General features: G+C 39.4%; 1 protein-coding gene across 31 annotated transcripts in view; it reads right to left on the bottom strand.

Moving 5' to 3' along the window:
* The window catches only part of RBM47 (RNA binding motif protein 47), a 276,212-nt gene that overhangs the window by 13,841 nt on the left and 242,921 nt on the right, over positions 1-19,450 (bottom strand). The gene's annotated exons all lie outside the window — the stretch shown is intronic.

Here is a 19,450-nt window from a genome sequence, read left to right as displayed (position 1 = left end):
TCAGGCTGGGGATTTTTGAAAACAACTATCTGGTAAACTGCAGGATAGTTTTCAGAGAACTGTCACATCCATTATCTTATTTGATCTTAATCTCCTTTCATGGTAAGTGACAGTATCATTAGTCCCAATTTGTCTGTGGGGAAATAGGTTGAATAAATTACTCATTTCACACAGTAGGTATCCACTCCTATCGGGACTTGATTTCAAGCCATCTTGTGTTCTTTTTTCTAAACCAGTGCTGGGCAATAAGAACTCTCTGTGATGATGAAAAAGCCGTCAGTAGCCACAAGTGGCTACTGAATACTTGCAATGGGACAATTGCAGAGTTTTTCATTTTTTTTCTAAAAGTAAATACCCACATAAGTGCAAGTCCAAACCATGCCACCTTCACTCCTTCAGAGCAAGGCCCTTAGAAATGATTTAAAATTAGACAGTGAGACTATCACTAGGCGCTTCTTATTGTGCCTTTGTGAAGAATAGCTCTGCTTAGCTTTTTTTAAAAAATGAAGTTTATTTCATTTTTTTGGACTATGAAAGTATTCAAGTAAATTTTATGGAAATTAAGAAAAAGTAGGAAAAGAAGTTATTCCTAATTCTCCTACCCAGTGATAGCCACATAAACTTTTCCATCTTTCTTTTGATAGTTTCTTTGGGGGGAATGGGAGAGGTGGAGCTAGGCTTCCAACAAATTTACATCTGCTGCTTTACTTCATTTTATAAGCATTCTTCCACATTCTTAAAACTGTAAAAATATGATTTATAATTGGAATATGGTTTCATCATTCAACTAAATTTTTTTTTCATTGTTTAAAATTTACTACTGGGAATTCTACACAAGGATATTAAGGGAAATTTCAAGGTTAATTAAGGTACATTTGCTCATCTAAAGAAAAAAAAAAGGAATGATAGGGACACAACAGAATGTATGTTTTTGCCTGTTGGCCAACCAGTACTACTTTGGTTCATCTGCTGAAACATCAAGCAGCAGTACAGGTTCATGGGTTAGTGAGTGGCCACTGGACTGATGTTGAAGCTGAAACTCCAATGCTTTGGCCACCTGATGCAAAGAGCTGACTCATTTGAAAAGACCCTGATGCTGGGAAAGATTGAGGGCAGGAGGAGAAGGGGACGACAGAGGATGAGATGGTTGGATGGCATCACTGACTCACTGGAGATGAGTTTGAGTGAACTCCGGGAGTTGGTGATGGACAGGGAGGCCTGGCGTGCTGTGGTTCATGGGGTCGCAAAGAGTTGGACACGACTGAGAGACTGAACTGAACTGAACTGAACTGGAACCAGAGTGCATGACTATGTGTGAACCCTAGCTTGAACACTTCCTAGTTGTATGACCTGAAGCAAGGATATCCAGCTCCTTCATGCCTCAGTTTCCCTGTCTATAAAATGGGAACGATGATAACAGTATTAACTTTGTTAAGTTTACAAAAGTGAGTTAATACATACAAGCATTTTGAACTGTGCTTGGGAAGTTGTAAATGCTCAAGAAATGTCAGTTATTACAGTTCATCCAAACTTCTGGGTAAAACTTCAGACCAATTTAGTTTTAGAGTAATTTTGACACTTTCTCAGTTCTTTAAAAACATCTGTTTGATATGGCTGCTATTCTTATTTTTAATTTTCTTTGCTCTTCAGTTGCTTGAAAGCTGTTTTGGCAACATATCCAATTATTATGAAGACTTTTTTTCTGGTTTAAATTTGAAAATAATATAGTTCCTGGAGTTTTGTGTTGAAGCAGAAATTTCAGTATCAGATTTGAACATGAAGATCTTTCCCTCCTTCCAAAAGGAAGATAAGGATATATTCATAAGAAGATAAGAAGATTCTTTGTACAAACACATATGCATTTATAATCTGTGACCTGGGAAGGAAATGCCAGGTGTATACATATATATATAAACATGTATGAGGGAATTCAAGATCTTAACATGGTTTAACTACATAAAACAGTGACTAAAGTCCAAAGGAATAGTCCTTCTATCTCTTCTGAGAGATGTAGAATTGACTTTTTCTTAATACTTTGATAATTGTACTTTGAAACTACTCTTTAACTCTCACAAAAAGCTGTATAATGCCAGGCTAAGGGAGTCATTTTCAATTCCAGCCCTATTAATTTCACCAGAAAATCTGTTGCTTTCAGTAAGTAGTTATAGCTTATTCTCTTGCACCTGCAAGCCAAGAAGAGCCTTTTTTCGTGCCCTTTCATCATCTGGGATAAATGAATCATGTTACTGGTCCCCCTTCCCTTTTTACTTTGACCCCTAGGAGGTTTGGAACTGAATTTGTCACTTTAGTTTTTAATTGTGTAAGACATTACAGTACACTCTCAGGTTCATCTGATCTTGGCTATAGTTTCATTTTTTTAGTCTCCTATATTCCCAATGCCATGAATTTAGCTATGTATATTATTCATCTTACTGTTTTCATGTCCTTGGAAGCCATCTCATATAATTCTGGAGTTAGGAGAGGAATAAATGCATATACCCATGAAAAAAATATATATAATTTGCATGAAATATAAATTAGTGTAGTATTTAAATGAACTATTTTTATACTACAGATACATAAAAGCAACTGAGAACCACAATAAGATACCACTCTGCACCCATTAGCATGCTATTGTGTGTGTGGGTGTGTGTGTGTGCACGCACCTGTGAGTGCTCAGTCATATCTGACTCTTTGTGACCCCACTGACTGTAGCCTGCCAGGCTCCTCTGTCCATGGGATACTCCAGGCAAGAATACTGGAGTGGGTTTCCATTTCTTCCTCCAAGGTACGTTCCTGGCCCAGGTATTGAACCTGGGTCTCCTGCACTGCAGATTCTTCACCACTGAGCCACTTGGGAAGTCCTAGCATGCTATTATAACCAACCAAACATACAAACTAATGAAGTAAAATAAGTGTTGACAAGAATGTAGAAAAACTGCAATCTTTGCTCATTGCTGGTGGGAATGTAAAATGGTGCAGCTACTGTGGAGAACTGTATAGTGGTTCCTCAAGAACATAACAGTTATCATATGATCCACCAATTCCACTACTGGGTATATACTCAAAAGAACTGAAAATTGGGACTCAACACAGATATTTGCACACCATTGGTCATAACAGTATTATTCACAGTAGCCAAAAGGTAGAAACAACCCCAAAGTCCACTACACATGAATGGGCAAACACAATGTGGCATGTGTACTCAATGGAGTATTATTCAGCCTTAAAGAAGAGGAAATTCTCACACATGCTGCAGCATGGATGAACCATGAAGATACCCTAAGTGAAATACGCCAGGTACAAAAGGACAAATATTGTATGTTTCCACTTTCATGAAGTACCTAAAGAGTCAAATTCATAGAAAGCAGAATAGTGGTGGCCAAGAACTGTGAGGAGGGAGAATGGGGAACTATGGTTTATGGCGTTCCAGTGAGAGATGATAAGAAAGTTCTGGAGAGGGGTGGTGGTGATGGTTGCACATCAGTGTAATGTACTTAATGCCACGGAACTGTACGTGTAAAAACAGTTAAAATGGTTCTTTATTATGTAAAGGTTAACACACAGTGAGAAGGATAAAAATAAGATTCTGTAAAGTTAGGATTTCATTAGAGGCCATTACAAATGGTATATTGCATTAGTTTAACACATTCAAGAAAGTCTTATGGTCTGCAAACTCCATTCTTCTTATCTTTATGTCTAAGATGCCATAGTTAAATAAATTACCATGCTGTTTAATGAGTTTTCAAGGCCAAAGGCTTAGATATGTAAAAGATATATGGCTTATTTAATGTCTTGAAAGCAGGGGAGCTATATAACATTTAGCTATATGACCCTTCTTTCAGAGATGAAACAGAAACTTTATTACAACTAGACATGCTTTAGACCAGGGCTTGGCAAATTACACCATGGTCCAAATATAGCCTGCCATTTGTTTTTTTAAATAAAGTTTTATTGGAACAGTCATCCTCTTTTAAAAAAAAAAAAGAAAGAAAGATGGCTCTTTTTCCATTTCAGTGGCAGACTTGACTAGTTCAGAGATTGCATGGGTCATAAAGGCTGAAATATTTACTCTCTGGCCAGGTATAGAAGAAGTTTGCCAACCTTCGTTCATGGAGAACATCAATGAGACTAAATAACAAAGATTCTTCTTGCTAAGGTATTACAGTCACTTTTCCCTGTTTCCTATGCTGAGCAATTACTTAATTTCAGGACCAGTTTTAAAGAGTCTTCTCAAACTGCTTGCCTCCCCACCCCCTGCAATTCTAAGCTGTCTTCCATTTAACTACACAGTCAAATTTATGAGACCAGAAGAAGAGACATCTGCTGAAGAATGCTGGCTCAGCTCCTAACACTTATATGTAAACAAAATTTCTTAAGATTTTAAATTCATTCATTCTGTACATATTAATTGAGCACCTGCTGCTGCTGCTGCTAAGTCGCTTTCAGTCGTGTCCGACTCTGTGCAACCCCATAGATGGCAGTCCACTGGGCTCCCCCGTCCCTGGGATTCTCCAGGCAAGAACACTGGAGTGGGTTGCCATTTCCTTCTCCAATGCATGAAAGTGAAAAGTGAAAGTGAAGTCGCTCAGTCATGTCCGACTCTTAGCGACCCCAAGGACCGCAGCCTACGCAGGCTCCTCCGTCCATGGGATTCTCCAGGCAAGAGTACTGGAGAGGGTTGCCATTGCCTTCTTCAAATTGAGCACCTACTATGTGCCAAATACCAGTGGACCTCGTCCTCCTGGAGCTTACCTTGAACCCTGACAGTGTGTCTTAAGAGTCTGTACCACAGCTGCCCTGAGTGACTCCTACCATTGAACTGAAATGATCCATGCAAAGCTCCCAGTGCAGAACCTCGGGCCAAGTGCTCAAGAAATGTTAGCGTAAGAAATTTGAACTTAAAAATCTTACCCAGTCTTAAGACTGAGTTAAGAATCTTCCTTGTGTTTACAGAGAAACAAGAGGCTACCCCAGCCAACCCTACACTAGTCAGAATGAGAAGCCTAGCCTGTGAATTCTGGTGTAGACTGGCATATCAGAACCTCCCAGATTCCATTCATAGCAGGTAAGTTGTCTGGCAGTGTGATTTTCTACTGGTGACGTCGCTCAGCCATCCGAGTGTAAGCCTGTTTCTCACCTAACCTTTGGCTATAGCACTTTGCAAGAGGCTCTTCCAGAAAGAACCTGCAGAGACTTGCTGCACTGGGCTCAGACGGTCCCGCAGCCCACATGGATGCCAGGTCCCTGGCAGCAGGACCTTCCCCACACAGAGCCATGCTCTCACACACTGAAAACACGTTAGTCTTCATTGAAGGCTGCTCTCATTAAACAAACATGGCATTATATTCAAAACTACTCATTTATTCACAGTTTGGCATGTAAAACAGGAGAATATACTATCAAAATCAAGCTATTATTATTTTGAACTATTAGCTAGAATTTTTGTTGTTTTTGTTTTAGGTTGAGTTTGGGCTTGTTAGTGTAAAATAACATCTTGGGGTTAACTCAGGCTTAAAGCAGAAATCATCAAGGATTTGAATTCCCTTAATACTGGTTTAGAGTACCTTTCAGTAGGATTTTAAGTTTGAAGTGGGACATTTTTCTTTTGGCCCTGATGCATGGCTTGTGGGATCTTAGTTCCCTGGTTGGGTATCGAATCTAGGTCCCGCAGCAGTGGAAGCATGGAATCCTAACCACTGGACTACTAGGGAATTCTCTGAAGTGGGACATTTTAGAGGGCAAGGGATAACACTGTACTGGGAAATATTCCCAATGTTTACCAACCAGTCTTTACCTGGGATCAAAAGCAGGCATGAGTTTACACTCATGGTAGCACAAACCACCAGTTAACTTTGATTCACAGCCATGTGTGTGTCTATGTGTGTGTGTGATTACTATGCAATTTGGAATTGGAATTCTTGGGGGAGCTTTATTTGCTCACTAATAGACACACTGTACCTTGAACGTAATATTCAGTGGTGAATCTTCCAGCACTAACTGGAATTTAATCCAGTAGAAGGTTTTAGAATTTATTCAAGAGGTAATTCTGGCTCTGTTTGCAGTTAGAGTTCTATTTTTATGTCCCCTTATTTATAACATAAAATGTGTCTTTACTGATAGTCACTTCTTAGGCATGACTCAGTATACACAATGTATAGATATAATAAAATACATACCGTACTGGTGACAGCAAGGACTTTGGAGCTGAAGAAACATGAGTTCAGGTCATGTCTGTGCCACTTACCTGCCATGTCATATGAGGTTCCCTGTCTACATCTCTGAGATGGTTCTAGTAATAGCACCCATCTCAAGAGGATTGGTTCCAAGATTAAATGATACTTAATATCACACATGAGGGGGAAAAGAATTGAAGACCAACTTCTACAAAAAGTTTCGAAGATTTGGCCTCACGCTGAGCGGTTATCTTACTGCTCTGTGCCAAGTTACCACCACCCATTAGAGTCAACAGCAGGGCAGACACTCCCACCACCGGGCAGGCCTCTGGGCTTGAGGACAGGTGGGCAGGCCTCTGGGGATAGGGACATTTCTGTTACCCCAGAGCTTGAACGTTTACAGCAGTTCTGCTCAAAATGGAGGCAGGATACTTGGAAATTACCTGGGGGCCCAAACAGAAAGCTGAAGCACAGCAACCTTTTCTACTTCGGCCAGTAACCTTGTGCTATTTGAAGGCATGGCCCGTGGGACACACAAAAATCCTCCCATGATTCTCTTTTATTTAGGGAAAATCCTGGAAGGATAAAGGGGCCCTAGAATAGAGGTACTCTGGGCCATACCTTCTGTCAGCTCTTGGCTAATTCTGAGAAGAGTTAATTCATAATGGGTCTTCAACTGCACTGATGCTGGTACAGAGTTTGTTACGGTAAAGCACATCATTCGGTGAATGACTGATAAACAGGTGAAAGCCGAGAGGTTCATTTTTCCCAGGCATTTCTATCAACATATCCCTGAAATGAGGCACTTGGCTGTGGGTTCCCAGGGACATTGGCTGTGTACCAGGGGAGGGGTAGAACCACCTGCCCCAGAGGGGTGGCGTGGGGGAACTTTCTGTGGGGTTTTGGCAGCACATAAATACCAGTTAAGAATCTGCTATCTGTACTCAGCCATTAAAAAGAATGAAATAATGCCATTTGCAGCAACATGGATGGGCCTGGAAATTGTCTTACTGAGTAAAGCAAGTCAGACAGAGAAGGAGAAACATCATTTGACATCCCTTATACGTGGAAGCTAAAAAAAAAAAAAAATTGATACAAATAAACTTAACAAAACAGAAAGAGACTCAGAGGTAGAGAACTAACTTATGGCTGCCTGGGGGCAGGGGAAGGGATAGTTAAGGAGTTTGGGACAGACATGTATATACTGCTATATTTTAAATGGATAACCAACAAGGACCTACTGTATAGCACATGGAACTGTCTGTGCTTGATGTTATGTGGCAGCCTGGATGGGAGGGGAGTTTGGGGAGAATGGACACATGTATATGTATGGCTGAGTCCCTTCATGCCCTGCTGTTCACTTGAAACTGTCACATTGTTAATTGGCTATACCCCAATACAAAATAAAAAGTTAAAAAGAATATGCTATCTGGTTAAATAAGCATTACACACATACACTTCTTTCTCAACAGGTTGATGGGTAATGCTGAAAAAAAAAATGAAACTGGCAAATTCGGACACATCTACTTCCTGAATTAATGTTCTCCCAAGCTGTGAACAAGCAGTAGAAGGGACTTCTAGTCTCACCCCTATCTTGGCTCTTCTGACCTAAATATTTGAGGGATCTGGCTCAGAACCGAAAGGTTGACAGGCCCACAAATACCAGAGAGGAGAAGGAAAAGCAGTGATGGCTTGTATCATAATAGTAGCTTGAATGTATATAGTGTTTGGCAATTTAGAAAATTCTTTGATGTATGTAAGTTAATTTCCTAAAATCCAGAATTTGAGCTGCAAAGGAACCTTGAGTGTCATTTAACCCAAAGTTTCTGAATTGGCTACTGCCATTGTGGGTGTGATAATTCTGGGTTTGGGTGGAGGGGGTCTCCTGTAGACTGTAGCATGTCTCATAGGATCTCTGCCCTCTACATTCCCAATCCCCTCTACATGTAACAACCAAAAACATCTCCAGAGAGCCAAAACTGCTCCCTGTTGAGAATTACTGATCGAGTCTACCTTGGAGTTATAAACAGATTATACACTTACACATGTGTGTGTGCTAAGTTGCTTTCGTTGTGTCCGACTCTTTGTGACCCTAAGGACTGTAACCCACCAGGCTCCTCTGTCCATGGATTCTCCAGGCAAGAATACTGGACTGGGTTGCCATGCCCTCCTCCGGGGGGGTCTTCGAACCCAGGGATCGAACCCAAGGCTCCTGCATTGTAGGTGGATTCTTTACCGCTGAGCCACCAGGGAAGTCTATACACTTACACATGAGAGGTACTAATGAAATAGTAGTATCTCCACACTCAGCATGGGCTTGGTGTCTTGACCTGGCTCTTCCTGTCAAGGCTATCAAAACTGAGACATGTGCAAGAGACTTCAAAGATCCAAAGCAATGTCTCTTTGATACAAAACTACTCAAATTAATTTGGTTGGAAATCTATTAATTTTTCAAAGCAAAGAACTACCACCATAAAGCCCTACACACTGATTCTGTCGTTAGACTGACTTGCCATCCGGCAAACTGACAGGCCTACGTCACCCAAATAGCACTTTTGCGATCAGGCTAAGGATCTGCCGAGCTATAGAAATGCCTTATTCAATTCAGACCCCTTGGCTTCACGGACATGTGAAAACTGCTGACCATCTGGTTTTTAAGACTTAGACCTTTTTCTGGTGTCACTGCTGGTTTCTAATTATGTCAAAAGCTTCACTTAGGATTCAGAATTTTGTTTTTTGACACGCTATGAACAACTATTGCCCCTGGAACACAAGTCAATTCACTGATATTAGAACCAACCTCTGTACCCCTTAGGCAGAAGGCAATGACGTGATAAAATAGATGCTCGATGTTTGTGCATGCATTCATTCAGTCACTCATTTATTCATTCATTCGAACACTTGCTGATTGCCAGGCCGTGCTGGGTGCTTGGTAATGCAGTCATGAATGCAGCATAGTCCTTGGGGTTCCCAGCCAAGCAAGGGTAGATGAAGAAGGAGGGAGAAAAGAGAGGGCAGAGCAAAGACCACGAGCAAAGACAGGCAGCCACATCAGGTTACTTAGCCCTGGGACTTCCCAGGTGGCGCAGTTGATAAAGAATTTGCCTGCCGATGCAGGAGATGCAAGAGATGCCGGCTTGACCTCTGGCTTGGGAAGATCCCCTGGAAGAGGAAATGGCAACCCACTCCAGTAGTCTTGCCTGGAAGATTCCATGGGCAGAGGAGCCTGGCGGGTTACAGTCCATGGGGTTGCAAAATTGGACATGACTGAGTGCATGCACACACACACAGGAGATCACATATGGTCTTTCAACAAACATTGAGTGCCAAAGGCATGATCATAGCTTTGTAAAGTTTACAAGCAACAATGGATTGTGGGTCAAAACAGAACCCAAAGAGTGATCCAGCTTTAACAGGTGGGTGAGGACTGAAAATCTGCACATCTGGCTAATTATATTTAGAGACAGATGGAAATTCTGCAAGGGTAATCCACCTTTTCCATCTACACCTAAAACTACATTATCATATATTGATTGCATAACTACAAATATAATACCCAATGATGTTGTAATAGAATGAAGTAATTAAAATCATTAAGATCAAAATCAATTTTATCGAGCATCTTTATAAGCCAGACGCTTTGCTCACTGCTATCATATTATTATCAATTTACGGCAGTGGGATAATTTCAGAGGAGGACTGTATTCCACAGCATCTCCAGCATTCCTGGGAAAATGGTTGGAGAGTGTTATTTCCTTCATATGCTAAGAAGAGAGTGGCATAAAAGAGAATAGATGACTCAAATGCAACTTAAATGCAATAGATGACATAAATTCCCTGGAGGGAAGGAGATGGACTAGAAATAATCTCTTATGAAATTTCTGTAATGTATGGTTTAAAAACTCTCGTGTTGAGCACTTAGTGTGCAAAAGACACCTCTGCTGCAGCAGAGACAGTGTGGCCCACAAAACCTGAAATATTGACTGTCTGGCCCTTTCTAGCAAAAGGCCTGCTCTCTTGGGTTAGATTTCCTGGGTTTGAGCCCCAGCTCTTTAACTGTGAAGCCGTGTGACAGTGATGTACTTATTTATTTAAAGTCTTTGTTCCTTACCACCCTCATCTGCAGAATGAGACTGGACTGGTGGTAACAACAATCACTATCTCAAGGCGTCACTGTGAGGAATAAATTAGATAATAATACCAAGTCCTTAGAAGAGAACCAAGTATACAGTAAGAATTTGATAAATGTTAGCTACTGTTGCCTCCTTTTTCAAGATCAGGGAACTTCAGGCTCAGAGTGATCAAATGACTTACCCAAGACTGCTCAGAATTGAAATTTAGCTGATGACAAAGCCCAGGGTCCTTTCTGCTGTGGTAACTCTCTTTGCTATGTTCTTAGTAATAGCAGAGTTAACCGCAGCCAGTGTTCACAGGGTAAAACTACTATCAGTGAGAGATGGACCTTGGTTGACAGAGTTGAAGGAAACTCAAGCACAGATCCACAGTAAAATTGTTGGAAAACCATACCTTTCTATAATACCAAATGCCTCATTACACCGCCCCACTTCCCCCACCCTTCAGAGAGTGCTGCAAACTGTTCCATAGCCTAAATAGGTTCAAATTCGACTTTTTAGACTTAAAAAAGCACTATTAACTTCTTAAATGGAAATGTTTAAGGACTAGAATTCACATAATCCAAATGTTCAAGTGAGAATATGGGGACTATGATATAGCAGTGGGAATGGGGGCTACTCACCCAGGCTCTGGAATCAGACCTAGCTTCATACCCTGGCTCCACCACTTGAGAAGCAAGTGTCGTCACACCAGCCATTAATCTCCCTAAGCCTCAGTTTCACCATCTATAAGATGGTGATAATACACCCCACGATGTTGTGAAGGCTAAGTGAGACAATGCATAGAAAATACTTAGAAAAGTACTTGGCTATGTTAAGTGCTCAAATTTATTATTTTGTATTTTATATACTATATGATTTTTAAATAATTATTATTTCAGTTGAGCAAAATAGATGTTTTTCAAGGATGTACTCTTGGGAGTACAGCCCCGTGTGTAAGTCACACCTAAGAATCACAAATTTTCTGCTTGACAGTATAATTTTAAAAGCTAAAGAATCTGAAGGAATTTACTCCCAGATTTTTGTGGACAAACTGAAAGGGAACTTCTATAGCTATTATATATTGCTATAGGAAATGCATCATTATAACCACATATTTCACATGTGGTTATAATGATGCCTTTTTCAAAGCTAATGATTATGCAAAAGAGCAAATACTATGTTCTTTCTGATATTTGTTCAATTGTGTATTACCTTTTTATTACTTAGTATACCTACACTAATGCTTTATGTCTTCCCATTGAATGTAGTTGTAAATACTGTTTATTAACTATGATATATTCAAATTACCACTACAAGTTTAAGAAAGTTACCTGGGAGTAATATTCACAGAAAAGTTTCATGTGCCAGCATTGGAATATATGAACTGGTGGTTTGATGGATGGTAATTTTTATCACAAAAATATTCTTTAATTTGGAAAGGGATTTATCATAGAGTTCCTTTAGCTAGGAAATCCTCTGTGTCATCTAGAATATGATTCAAGTTATTGAAAAATTGATCTCTCTCTCTATATCTTTTCTGAATATACCTTCCCTATATCGATATAGACCTAAAACACTATGCCAAAGTATTGGTCCCATTTTCTTGATGGAGAAGCTGGATAATCATGCACTTAAGCTCAAAATCCCAATTACACAGTGATAAAATGGGAATCAGAATTTAATAAAGGGGCTTCATCTTTGGGAGTACAGTGTTTAGTTTAAATTGTTTGATAAATGGTCCATTTATCTTCAAGACAAATCTGGAAAGTCCAAATATAGGAGATATATATACACACACACACACATATTTTAGAGTATATACACATACACATATTTTAGACTATATATATATTTTAGAATATATATGTTACATATATATTCTAAAACTTGTGTATAAAGAGTATTTTTCATTCATTTAGTTTCTTGAATTTATACCAAAATAGATTTAGAAGGTGAACTTTCCCAAACATAAGCATATGTAGCTTTATGATGGTATGTAAATGCTTTTCCTTTCCCCGAGTTTCAAAGTATATTAGCAAGTGGTAGTTATATGGTAATAATATGGCTATTATTATTGTGCCATATTATACATGAGTACATGCTCTATGGATTATGTTCTTTTATTACCTTCTGGTGGTATGTCAAATCATAGTATACAAGAATATCATAGGTCTCCTTATAAGAAAAATGACAAATTGCCTGTTCTGAAACAAAGACTCTACGATGGAGTGACATAGACAAACATTAGTTTCAGTTTTAGGTGTGACCTTCTGATTTTGTTTGGTTAACATTAGTCATCTCAGTTCTGACAAGGGAACAGTATCTGCCAGCACAGAAAAAAATCAGATCCTGTTTAATGTTGATGTTCTTGTATTTCCTAGACGAGTATCCCAAGGCACTAGTTACAGTGAAATAGAAGTTGGCCAGAAGTACTCTCAATATTGATTAAGCCATGGGTTACTTTCTTCTACAAATATTTAAGTTGAATGTGGGGTATTTTTGAAGTTAAAAATATTTTCAAATACCACAGCAATATGACTATAATAGGCTCTTTGTGAGAAAACATATAAAAGGAAGTAAACTTTCTAGTGGGAGGCAGAGACAATATGCATTAAAATGCAACTTTAAACTAACCCCCAAATTACATTTTCTTTTTATCCACTGAACATTTAAATGTTATTCTCCCTTAACTAACTTTCTAGCTTTGTTCTTCCTCTGGTGATACTTGGTTTATTATTATTGCTATTATTATTATTTTTTCATATAGTGAAAAATGAAAATGATAAGTTTAAAGAACATGTGCTTCTAGCAAAAGTATGCTTAAAGTTAAACCCTACTACTCAGTAGCTTAATTCTTGTTATAAAAACTTGGACTCTATTAGAAATGGGGCCATTTGAGAAAGGGCCCTTTGTAACAGAAAAAGTAAAATTTACTTCCTATTGTGAAGTGATTGTAGACAGTTTAGCCTATTTCCATTTTATTCTACACTGTCTGAAATGTATTAGAAAAAGTAAAGAAACATAGTTTATTTCATTATCTATAACTGAAGCTTTTAAAAGGCAGAGACCTTAATTGGTATCCCCAGTGCCTAGCACAAAATGAAGAAATGTTTCAGTAAAGGAAAAAAATTAATGAAAGAACCAATGAATGAGCACTGTCTTTTATAAGAAATGTAGTAAGATAAAGCTCGAAAAAGAATTGTAATATTATATATAACTGCCAATAAATTGCTTTGGAGATCCTATTTATATTTAACTTTTGTGTTTTACCTGCATTTAGAACTAAGCACAAATAGCCATACAGAGTATTGTCCAGGGAATAGAAAGGGGAAATTCCCTGGCAGTCCAATGGCTAGGACTCCACACTCTCACTGTTGAGGGTCTGGGATCAATCTCTGGTTGAAGAATTAAGATCCCACATCCCATGAGCAACATACACACACAAAAAGAATGGATAGGTCCGTTTTGGCATTGTTGTTTCTGTTATTTAGTTGCTAAGTCGTGTCTGACTCTTTTGAGACCCGCGTGGACTGTAGCCTGCCAGGCTCCTCTGTCCATGGGATTTCCTAGGCAAGAATATTAGATTGGGTTGCCATTTCCTTCTCCAAGGGATCTTTCCAACCCAGGGATTGAATCAACATCTCCTGCGTTGGCAGGTGGATTCTCTAACACTGAGCCACTAGGGAAGCCCCAGCTTTGGCACAGGAGTTGGCATTTCTAATACACAGCTCAGGCATCAGCAAGGTCAAGGGGAAAAGCCCCACCAATCACTGATTGATGGACGATAGCCAAGGCTCCCAAGAGTCTTCTTGGAAAGCAGGCACTGGTCAGTCAGGCAGCTGGAGAACTTCCAAGACTTTTTTTTTTTTGCCTGAGCTGATATGCTTAGCTTCTACTATATTGTCTCAGAGCTTTGGTAGAGACTTTATGGTGCCACAAGGAAGTAGACACAAAGCCAGGGCCTGACCACGAGGGCAGTTTCCAAACGCTCTTTTATGTGCGGGTATCCTGAAAGGTTGGGTGTTACAGCGCTTGAGCTCACACACTGCTGTAGGGTCCTTTCCCCCCTGGCATTTCTCTGCTCCTGGGCAGTTCTCCAATGCAGTAGTGAGTCCTGATGACTTGGAAGAGAAATCACAAACTAATCTGATGCTGGATATAATACAGAAGTTCATAAATGTCCACACAGGAAACCTCCACGACCCAGTAGTGTCACTTATCTTGCCACACAGGCAGGCACAGCCTCTTGTTCAGGGGGTAAGAAATGGGGAAGCAGCACTGGATCTCTGGTCTTTGGGGAGGGGAAAAAAAAAAGCACTGCTGCCATTTTTCCTGTTTATTCATACTTCTTTCATCTTTTCTTTTTCTTATTTTTTTCTCTTTCTCATCTTAAATTGTCACTTTATATTCCTGGTTTTCAAATGTAAATACATGGTTAATAAGTACTCCAGATGATCGTATAGGACTAGACTGATGCTACTGTCTGATTAGTAGCTGTTTGCTTTAATCCTTGTTTAAATAACACACACACACACACACCTTTTTACCAAGAATTCACCATTTGAACAAAATGCGGTAACATATGGTTTTAAACTAGGGAAAGGAGAAGAGTTTGTCATTTATGAATTATTTAAATACTAAATGTCTAATTTTTTTTCCAAGGTAGAATCTGCAGGTTTGGGGGAGGAGAGGGAAGTTGTTCTATTCTGAGGAAAGATATATTTTAGAAGAAGGAAAAGTTGGGGGCGGATGGAGGAGAACCAGTTTTCCCAGTGTCTATAATTTAACTAGGCAGTTAAAGTTAGTTGGAAATTTACATAAAAGTTACAAAGACTACAAATGCTGCACAGAAATCAAAACTATATTAGTTAAACGAATATACTGTATTTCAGTCTGAAATACAGACTGAAATTTAAGAAAGGAAATGTGCAGAAACTTATATCCAGAGTTTTCCTGAACTTAGGGTGTTTAGAATGAAATGGTCAAGTGTCAGGAAGTTTATGATTTTTCAGGTATAATAAACTTCTGGGACTGTTGTTTGAGACATAATTGCTATTCACGCCTCACAGTCTGTACTTTCCTTGTGTGTACTTGGAGTTAATATTTCAATTGAAAAACTAGAATACCAGGAAAAACGTCTCTGATTTAAGCTAGTCATTTATTCCCAGTCTCAGAGGAAAAGACTGGATATTCTCTGAGTTAATAAAGTGTGAAACGACTTTAATGCTTCAGGGGAAATATACTATATCAGTCTTGCAAACTGTTTTTAGAAAGCACGGCTTAGTCAAACCCGAAAATTTAATAGGCTTAGTTATTTCTTTTTTCTCCAAATAGCCTTTTATGGCATAGAGAAGGTGAGGACCTACAGCAAACAGTTTATCTCTGTAAACCAGTCGCCATGAAGAACAAGAGGGGACAGACTGGGTCAGTGTTTCTCATAGGTCCTGAAGCCAGCCTTAGTAGACTTAACACTAATTTATTTGAGATTTGGATGCCCTATTGCCAGTCCTGGGTTCTGATGTAGAGTTTCCAATTAATGTGTGTGTGCGCGTGTGTGCTCAGTCGCTTCAGTCATGTCTGACTCTTTGCAACCCTACGGACTGTAGTCCACCAGGTTCCCCTGTCCATGGGATTCTCCAGCAAGAATACAGGAATGGGTTTCCATGCTCTTCTCCAGGGACTCTTCCTGACCCGGGAACTGAACCCTCATCTCCTGCATTGCAGGCAGATTCTTTACCCACTGAGCCGCCTGGGAAGCCCAATTCATCTGTAGATTCCTGCAACTATGAGTTATGTGAGTGGGGTGCTGTTATCTCCAAGCCCATCAGAGCAGCCCGCCCAGTGAAGACCTTTGGTCCTGGTGATACTGGGTGAGGCAGCTTACATGGCCTGGTAGTTTCTTCTTACTTCTCAAGATGCTGCAAGTGAAGGCTAAGCAGACCTTCACATTTTACACTGTAAGCCCTTTTAGGTTCTTTCCACTGTAAAACAGAACTAGGAGGATTGTTTGGAAAACACAGTTTGCCCACACAACCGTGGTTAATCTAGTTTGATTTTTCTAAAGCAGCACAGAGAGAAATTTATTTTTGTATGAACATAAATAAAAATTTGCTGTAACCTACAGTTCACAGCCACATCCAGTATCCAGTGTGGAGTCACCTCACTCTTGCCCTCTGCTGCCATATATGTGTGCATATATAACACACACACGCACACACATAACACACACTCCCTTTTTCCTCCTTCTCCTGAAACTTTACCTACTTCTGCTGTTCTTTTGTTGGGGATTTCATCAAGCATGTTTACATCAAAATGCTTGCTGATCCTGGCCACTGCCTCAGTGCTCTCACCACTGTATCCTAGTTACGGGAGGTAAGCCAGCTGAGCTGTTAGTTTTCCAACCACTTCAGCTTTCTCTCACTTGTCTACTGGGAAACCACCGAAGCCTAGACTGGAAGGCAAAGTGAGTGAGGATGAGCATATGCGGGAATATGTGTGTCAGTAGCTTAAATGACACATGTCATCAGTGAGACATGGTGGGATTGAAAAGTACCTGTTTACAGGAAGAACTCTGATGAACCTTGACTCTTACCATACACCATATACAAAAACTGACTCACAATGGATCAAAGATCTAAATGTAAAAAGCTAAAATGATAAAACTCTTAGAAGAAAATATGGAGGAAAAGCTTTATCACACTGGATTTGGCACTGATTTCTCAGACATGACACTAAAAGCACAGGCAAAACAAGGAAAAAATGGGTAGACTGGGCTCTCGCAAAATGAAAACTTTTGTGAACCAAAGGATACCATCCGCAGAGTGAAAAGGCAACCCACGGAACAGGAGAAAATAATTTCTGAAAATATGAAGGAATTAATAGCCAGTGTATATAAAGAACTCCTAAAATGCAACAATAACAAAGCAAAGCAACCAACTTAAAAATGGGCAAAAGAATAAACAGGCGATTCACCAAAGATGATACACAAATAGCTAGCAAGCATAAGATGCTCAACATCACTAACCATTAGGAGCATGCAATTCAAACCCACAGTAACATATAGCCACAATAACATACCACTTCATACTTATAAAGATGTCTATTATTTAAGACAAAACAAAACAGAAATGAGAGTTGACAGGAATGTGAGGAAATTAGAACTCTCATGCATTGCTGGTAAGAATACAAAATGGTGCAGCTGCTATGGAAAAGTTCCTCAAAAACTTTATCACATGATCTACTAGTTCTACCACTGAGCTGGTGGAACTAGTTCCAAAAGAATTGAAAATAGGGATTCAAACAGATATTAGCACACCCATGATCATAGCAGTTTTATTCACATAGCCCAAAGGTGGAATTATCTCATATGTTCATCAGTGCATGAATGGATAAACAAAATGTGGCACATACACAAAATAGAGTATTAATTCAGCCTTAAAAGGGAAGGAAATTCTGAAACATACTACAATGTGGATGAACCATAAAAACTTAACACTAAGTGAAACATACTAGACCCAAAGGATAAATGTTGTATAATTCCTCTTATATGAGACTACCTGGAGTAGTCAAATTTATGGAGACAGAAAATAGAATGGTTGCCAGGAGCTGGGGAGAGGGAGTAATGGAGTGTTATTGTTCAATAGGTACAAAGTTTTAGGACAGGAAAATGAGATAGCTCTGGAGATAGATAGATGATGTGATATTTGCACAACAACGGAAATGCATTTAATGTCCCTGAACTGTACAGCTAAGAATGATTACAGTGGTAAATTTTATGCCATGGATATTTGGCCACAGTAAAAAGAAAAAAAAAAAAGAGTCATGGAAAACCAGCAGAGTTAGTACGTGGAATAAAAAGGAGGAAGGGATGCAGGTCTTTAAGAGAAGATGGGAAAATTATTAGAAAAAATGATGTCTAGATTATGCAGCTTTTTGTTCATGTTTATGATTCAAATGGCAAAGAGAAAACTGATCAATGTATTGGCTTATCAACTGAGACTTGCGTGTGAAATCTAGTCTAAAAGTGTCCTTGTTCTAAGATTAAGATTAGAGTTAGTCTGAGGTACTACTACAATTCCTTCATGCTTTTAGATATTGGGAGCTGTTCCAATGTACATGTAATTTTTTTTTCTAAGTACAGGACAAACCAATACTACAAGGTGACACAAAATCCTAGTAGAAAGGAAGCCCGCAAATATTTCTATCTACTGTGTGTTAAAATGGAAGGGACAGTCTACTCCAAAGAGAGGGCTCAATGGCCAGTGGCATACTTTCTTCCAAAGATTGGTCCAGTCTTCCTGACATTGCTCAGTAGTTGAGTCAAACCATTTTAACATTTTTGGTAGATGTAAGTGGTAATGGTGAAGCATAACTAAATATTCATGAGCTTATTTACTCCTTAAACCTGTTGGATGTCTTCCAATGTCTGAGAATCTGATTAAATTTATGAATAGGATTAGTATAGACTTTCAGTGTGTCTTTGTTGAGGTGGGTGGCAATTGGTGAGGATGCTGATTAGATAGAACTAGTCTGTAGAAACTATCACTTTAAAATTCTAGTTGTGTGAATGTATGCTAAGTTGCTTCAGTCATGCCCAACTCTTTCTGAGAAGCCCGCCAGGTTCCTCTGTCCATGGGATTCTCCAGGTAAGAATACTGGAGTGGGTTGCCATGCCCTCCTCCAGGGGATCTTCCCAACCCAGGAACTGAACCTGGGTCTCTTATGTTTTCTGTATTGGCAGGTGGGTTTTTCACCACTAGTACCACCTTTACAAATCTCTGTGAAGCCCACTGACCATTCTTTTGAGATATATTTATGATTTTAAATCTTAATGTGAAAGAATGCAATCTGTCCATGTGTGCGGTGGTATGAACATTGTCATATGTGATGTTTGGGGATGGGGAAGGTGAAGGTCCTTGGCCTTTGCTATATTATCTATTACTTATGAATTAAAGATGTTAGAGTTAAAAGAAACCTTAGAGGCTATCTTGAAGGATTTTCCTATTACTTTACTTTTACATTTAAAAATAAGATTAACTTGCGACTCCCCTGGCAGTTCAGTGGTTAAGACTCCACACTTCCACTGCAAGGGGTGAAGATTTGATTTCTGGTGGGGAAACTAAGATCCCACATGCCACGTGATATGGCTAAAAAAGTAAC

This window comes from Bos grunniens, chromosome 6 (genome assembly GCF_055505025.1).
Source record: "Bos grunniens cultivar Pamir isolate PY7600 chromosome 6, Bosgru_T2T1.0, whole genome shotgun sequence".
In the NCBI taxonomy this organism is placed as follows: domain Eukaryota; kingdom Metazoa; phylum Chordata; class Mammalia; order Artiodactyla; family Bovidae; genus Bos; species Bos grunniens.
This window is presented reverse-complemented; position numbering and strand designations above follow the sequence as displayed.